Source organism: Plecotus auritus (genome assembly GCF_963455305.1).
Source record: "Plecotus auritus genome assembly, chromosome: 3".
NCBI lineage: Eukaryota > Metazoa > Chordata > Mammalia > Chiroptera > Vespertilionidae > Plecotus > Plecotus auritus.
Window position 1 is genome coordinate 113458281 of NC_137772.1, and position 7322 is coordinate 113465602.

Genomic DNA, 7322 nt, shown 5'->3' on the forward strand with positions numbered 1-7322 from the left:
TATACCATGTTCATGGATTGGTAGAATCAACATCATTAAAATGTCCATACTACCCAAGGCAATCTACAGATTCAATGCAATTCCTATTAAAATACCAACAGCATATTTCAAAAGTCTGGCACAAACAGTCCAAAAATTATATGGAACCAAAAAATACCCCTAATGGCCATGGAAATCTTGAGAATGAAGAACGAAATTGGAGGAATTAAAATTTTAGATATCAAGTTATACTACAAAGTCCCTGTACTCAAAACAGCCTGCTACTGGCACAAGAACAGGCATATAGATCGATGAAACAGAACAAAGACCCCAGAAAATCTACCCAGGCCATTACACTCAATTAATATTTGACAAAGGAGGCAAGAGCATACAATGTGTCTTCAATATACGGATTGGGAAAACTGGACAGGTATATGCAAAAAATAAAAGTAGACCACCAACTTACACCACACACAAGAATAAACTCAAAATGGATAAAAGACCGAAATGTAAGTTGTGAAACCATAAAAATCTTAGAAGAAATGATAGGTAGCAAAATCTCAAGACATCTCTTGTAGCAATATGTTTACCGATACATCTCCTAGGGCAAAAGAAACTAAGGAGAGAATAAACAAATGGAACTATGTCAAAATAAAAAGACTCTGCACAGCAAAAGTAACCATCAACGATATGAAAAGAGAGCCCACTGCATTGGAGAACATATATGCCAATGATAAGTCTGATAAAGGGTTAATTTCCAAAATACATAAGGAACTCATACAACTTAACAAAAGGAAGACAAACAACCCAATTAAAAATGGACAAAGGATCTAAACAAAGTAGACGTACAAAAGGCCAAGAGACATATGAAAAAGTGCTCAAAGTGACTAATCATCTAAGAGATGCAAATTAAAATGACAATGAGGTGTCACCTCAAACCTGTCAGAATAGCTACCACCAACAAATCAACAAATGACAAGTGCTGGCGAAGATACGGAGAAAAGGGAACACTGCTGGTGGGAATGCATACTGGTGCAGCTACTGTGCAAAATAGTATGGAGTGTCCTCAGAAAATTAAATATGGAACTGCCATATGAGCCAGTGATACCATTTCTAGGAATATATTCTAAGAAACCCGAAATAACAATCAGAAAGCATATACCTACACCCCTATGTTCATGGAAGTGCAATTTATAATAGCTAAGATTTGGAAACAGCCTATGTGTCTATGAGTGGAATAAAAACCTGTGATACATCTACAGAATGTAGTACTACACAGCTGTAAAAAAGAAAGAACTCTTACCATTTGCAGCAGCATGGATGGACCTGGAGAGCATTATGCTGAGAGACATAAACCAGTCAGAGAAAGGTAAGTATCACATGATCTCACGCATATGAGGAATCTAATGAACAAAATAAACTGATGAACAAAAATAGATCTGGAGACAAAGAAGCATCAAACAGACGGTTAAAACTCAGATGGAAAGCAGGGGAGGATGGGTGGGTGTGAAGAGATCAACCAAATGGACACAGACAATAGGGTGATGAAGGCCTGGTGTGCGGGAGGGGGCGGGCTGGGAGAGGTCAATGGAGAAAAAAGGGAACATACGTAATACTTTCAACAATAGTGATTTAAAAAACAAACAAACAAACAAATAGTGGAGTTCAGCCTCTCTCTTTGAGAATATTAGTGAAGCTCAAAGGATTAGCAGGCAAGTTCCTTGGACTCTCTCTTAGAGAGTCTGAGAAAGGCCCAAGACTGAGCCAGCCTTAGCCCTGGGCCTCTCTCTTAGAGTTTGAATAAAGCAAGAAGTAACCCTAGAAGCTAAGCTCCATAGAGACCCTGGCTCTCCAAAGAACTGGGGGAGGCTCCATTTCCAGTCTCTGATTGAGGTCCATTTTGGCATCACTGGTGGCTTCCATCCCCTCTTTAGACTAAAGCAGCACTAGCTAAGATGAACTAATATTTATAATTACAGCACGGGACTGTAATTGCCCTGAAGATAGGCTCTAATTGGTCACAAAGAATTATCTCAGGTGCTTAACCATTGGCTATCAAGTTACCATGCAACCTGAACTATGCATAATGACCTGGGTGTGATGTCTATCATGGGGTCACAAAGAAAAAGCCAACATCAGCTTAAAGTAGCCCATACAAGATTGAACCCGGGGGGATCAAAGCAGTTATATAGAGGTGGTCCAAATTCCCACCAGCCCTACTGCCAACAATGAATCCTTCTCTCAGCCTAGACCTGTGGACTCATGGAAGGCTCCATTGACCTTTTGGCAGACGAAGGAACGTCGAGGCCTGGGTACCAATGATTTTGCATGAATTTGATGACCCATCAGCAAGTGCACTGCTGCCGCATCGCCGACCCTCTCTGGACATTCGTGAAGGATTGTGGGTAGTGAAACCTTTACAATAGGCGGATTTTGGGGCTATTCATCTCCACATTCACTTTGCAGGGATGACAAATGACCCGATGTGTAAGGAGATACTGATTCATGGTGTTGGTCATTATTATTTTTTTTTGACTGTCAGACACAGCCAAGGCAGTGCTTCATTTCTTAGAAAACAAGAAAGAATGAAAATAAACCTCTGCACAATACACCTTAAAGCAATGATTAACATCTCTGAAGCTATGGCGGTCCACGACAGTAGCCTAAGAGTCTGAATTTATTTATGTATTTAAGGCCCATGGAATTTGCATGCTAACTAGTGGTAAACTGCAGACTAAGTCATATTTTAGAATATCAGCTCAATTTATAATATTGGTTACTTCATCCTAATGAGGTGAATTGAGTTAGGAATAACATCTTTGAATAGTATAAAAGTTAAACTGAGTTCCTAAACTCAGGCAAGGCTTTATTCATTTTTACAGCAAATCCTTTAGCATTTCTTGCATTGCTGGTTTGGTGGTAATAAATTCCCTTAGTCCTTTTTTGTCTGTGAAGCTCCTGATTTCACCTTCAATTTTGATTGACAGCCTTGCTGGGTACAGTATTCTTGGATTCAGACCCTTCCTTTGCATGACTTTGTATATTTAATTCCATTCCCTTCTGGCCTGATGAGTTTCTGTTGAGAAATCAGTTGCTAGTCTGATGGGGGTTCCTTTGTATGTAACTTTCTGTCTCTCTCTGGCCGCTTTTAAGATTCTTACTTTGTCGTTGGTGTTTGCCAATTTAATTATAATGTGCCTTGGCGTCGGTCTTTTGGGGTTCCTTTTTGCTTGGGACTCTGTGAGCTTCTTGGACTTGTATGGGTTTTTTCTTCCCTATATCAGGGAAATTTTCTGTCATTATTTCTTCAAAGAGGTTTTCTATTCCTTGCTCAGCTTCCTTTCCTTCTGGAACCCCTATTATGAGGATGTTGTTTTGTTTCGTGTTGTCCCAAAATTCCCTTAGGCTCTCCTCCTGCTTTTTAATTTTTTTCTCTAGAAGCTTCTCTACTTGGGTATTTTTTCCCATCTTGTCTTCTAGCTCACTGATGCGGTCCTCTGCTTCTTCTAGTCTACTCTTGATGCTTTCTATTGAGTTCTTTACAGCAGCGATGTCATTTTTCATTTCTTCTTGGTTCTTCTTCATTTCCTCTTGGTTCTTACTCATATTGTCGAATTTGTCTTCCATTCTTTTCAGCCACCTTATGACCATTTCTCTGAATTCTTTTTCTGGAAGGTTGCTTGCCTCCATTTCGTTTACTTCCTTTTCTGGTGATGCCTGCTTTTCTTTCATATGTGGGCTGTTTCTTTGTCTCCCCATGGTCTCTCTTCTCTGGGTGTCTGGTTATGTAGTTCTCTCTCTCCTTTCCGTGGTGGAGTGTAGAGCTCCTCTGAACCCGTGTGTTTGCACCAATTGGGGAGCGTTGTTCTGGGGCTCGCAGCTGTTCCGTGGGTGCCGCAGTTGTGGATTCTTAGGCTTCCGATAAGCTCCACTTTCCAGATCAAGATGGCGCAGACTCCGCGTCCAAGCCCACAGCTCCGGGAGGGGACCCAGCCGCAGTTGGTGCTGCCAGGTCAGGGGAACCCTGTCTAGCAGTCCCCCACCTTCTTCTGGAATTCAGCTGTCTCCCAACTTGCCAACAAACACTCCTTGTGTGACCCACAGCTGTTCTTTCTTTCTGCTCCGGGACAAGGCTCGGAACACGTCTGTCTATTCCGCCGCCATTATTCCCTCTCCGCTTTATCCATTTTTATATGTTTAATCTATGCACAGTGGTGACACAGGTAAACATTCAACAGTATTATATTAACTGAATTAATGTACTGGGCAGATATTTTCCAAAATATGGGGCTCACTGGAGAAGGAGAATAAAAAAATCTGGGTTGTGGTTACAAGGTTGAGAAACTGATGTACACATGAATTTTAACCTCACGTCTACAATGTCACGCTGCCACACGACAGGTGTTCCACGATTCAGGTAGCATCTTAAGACTTAGAGGAGCAACAAGAGGGCTGAGAGCTGTTATCAGTTTCCTGCCTTCCTTCTTGCAGGCAAGGCCCATGGACTTAGATAATTACAATGTCAGATAAAATTAATTTTTCAACTATAAAAACAGAATAATTTTAAAAAACCTGGCCCCTTTTAGCCACCCATCAAAAGGGTAGAGCTCTAACTCAAGCAAGCACAGGTGACTAGAACATAAAATCAAAGTCTCTGTATTATGGAGGACAAAAAGATCTCAGTAACTTTTATTTAAAACATTTAAAAAAGATTCAATTACTACTTTCATAGGGTAAATTTTAACTAAACCTAAAACTGAGGTAACTATTTCACAAACTGTTTCTGCTATAAGAAATTATTTGAACCTCATCAAGTAGTATACTTACACTTTTTCATGAGGAAATTTAAAAAGGTCCAATTCTGAACCATACCAAAACAAGCACTTTAATTGAATCTAAATATACACAGAGGCCATATCAATATTACTATTTCAAACATTCAATATTTGAGCTACTTAAGTAGTGGCAATAGGTGAATTTCAAAATGTTCTTTTAAATAAACTAAAAATGTAAATCTCAAGACTTTCTATTACATTAATTTAACCTGGTTTATTTTTAAAATATTTCCTCCTCCTGCAGTTAAAGAATACTCTCCTGCATTGAAAACAAAATAACTGTATCTCTGTCAATCTAACCTATAGCTTTGCTCAGCTGAATTAAACATTTTTAAAGCTTTATTCTTTACTACTACACCAGTATCCTCAATTCTTAACTGGTCCAACAGCAGATTTCCATACATGACAGCAATACATACAATATATACAAATAAAGAGAATTCTGCCAGCAATTCTGTTCAGTAACAATACAGAAGACACAGTATTAAAAATCAATTGTGTATTTATTTGCACAGATTCAAAGAAAAGAATTGAAAATCCAACATAGTATCATATGAAGCTTAGAATTCAATGACTATTCCACTTTAAAAATAAGTTTTCTCCAGTAACTTGAGCAGGTCTCTATTTTAAATGCTTCAGTTATGAGTGCTGAAACATCAGACACCTACATATCTTCAGTTTTCATAGAATTACTATTAAGTCCAAAAAAAAGTCTTTTTTTTTTTTGGATGATGTACCGAACACACTGCAAAATCACATTTTTTTCATGTCGAATGTCTGGAGCTAAAAGCATTTCCAGGAGATATGGATGATGTGTTCTTGGTTCAAATAAAGCATGATTGTTGTGATAATCTTTTTTTCCTCTTAGGGTTTGTCTTTTTGAAATTTTTCTTTTGGTGCCTGGCTTCTGAGAAATTTTTAACATTTGCTTTAACATCTTGATTTGGTCCCTTAGGAGCATCACTATGAAGAACCTGGTCTTCTGCCAGAACATCTGCTTTGGTCTTAATGGGAGTTCCTTCTGGCTCACTCTCTGACCCTGAGAGACTGCCATAGTTGTTCATTAATGAGCACAGGTCTGGTGTCACTTCCTTGGGTATGACAGTACTTTGTGGTTTCTCCTCTTTATCAGACTCAGAATCAGTATTTACCAAAAACACTCAGAGGGTCTGCATTTGCCTCGGGTGGACCTTCAGGCTTCGAATCAACCAAGCAAATGCCTGATCTGATGGCTGCTCTCTGTCCAGCAGTCATTTTCCCACTTGTGATGTCTGCCAGAACTTCTGATCTTTGCCATCTGTGAATGTCTAGACATTCCCTTCATCTTACCAAACTGTATTGTCGTCAATACTGCACCTATCTTTTCCTTTTCAAGTTTTAACTTCTTCTTCCTTTCAATATTGGCCAGAGTTGGGTAGTTTTTTCTTCTTTCTTCTCTCCATTTTTCAATCTCCTCTGGAGTATCTAACTTGATCTTCTTCATACCAGGAGCATGCATATTTCTCCAGTGGAATTGGACAATCGTCTCATGTGCACTAAAAGAGCAACCTACTTCCGGACACTTCATATGTTCAGACATGTGTTTATCATGCTTTTCTTGATTTTTGAAACCACGATCACAGGTATCACAAAAAATAGTGGAAAACTGGTTCTTTTCATTTTTAATGTTTTCTACTGGGAGGGAAGTTGAAGTCAGTAAACTTTGCATCATATTGTTGTGGAAAATAAGAATGTTTAACCAGAGTGTTGTGGGATGTCTGATGCGGAGGAAAACTGCTAGGAGACGGTCTCCAGTGCCAAGATGTGGAAGCCTGGAAACTCCAGGAAGGCTGGCCGTTGATCTGAGGCTGAGAATTAAGGCGGGACTGGGTGTCGAAAAGGGTCTGGGTCCCGGGAAGAACCTGAGGCGCCTCAGGGAGTGCCTGGATCTCCGTGGGGGGCTGCGTATACCAGGCAGACTGTGACCCCACGGCGGGAGGCAGCGATGAAGGCGGCGGTGGCGGCGGCAACATGGCCCAGAGCATCCATTTGTGCTGCAGCGGGACTGTGTCCTTTAGAGGCCCCAACGTGGGGATCCGCTCAGGGGCTAGAAACCACCCCGCGGGAGTCACGAACCCATTAGCCGTCTCAGCCATGCTAACCTCAGGCCGGTGCTGGCCATTATTTTGCAAAATTAAGGACATGAAGGAAACATGATTGGAAGATCCTTCACAATGACATTGGGCATAAGTTTGTTGGACAGTTCTCACTTAATGGGCAAAAATATACAAGGATATTTGTGTCTCCTATACTGTTGCTCACAGTAAATTCTCACAGTTGAGTATTTCGTTAGTCAAGAGAATAAAGTGGCACATTCTATATTTTTCCTCATCTATGGACTATAAAACCACACACAAAAGAAAGAAAGAAACAAACAAAATATCTTCTATACAGCCCAAATCATGGTGGTTACAAGAAAAGGAAAAGCCTGAGAAAGGATAAGGACGGTCTTGAAAAAGACAGAGGAGA

At 40.2% G+C, this 7322-nt stretch overlaps 1 pseudogene across 1 annotated transcript; it reads right to left on the reverse strand.

The window, feature by feature from the left end:
• Window positions 1-5478: 5478 nt before the first annotated feature.
• On the reverse strand, window positions 5479-6949 carry LOC308244139 (FMR1-interacting protein NUFIP1-like; annotated as a pseudogene). Its single transcript has one exon. The product of its transcript is annotated as an FMR1-interacting protein NUFIP1-like (transcript).
• Window positions 6950-7322: the final 373 nt, after the last annotated feature.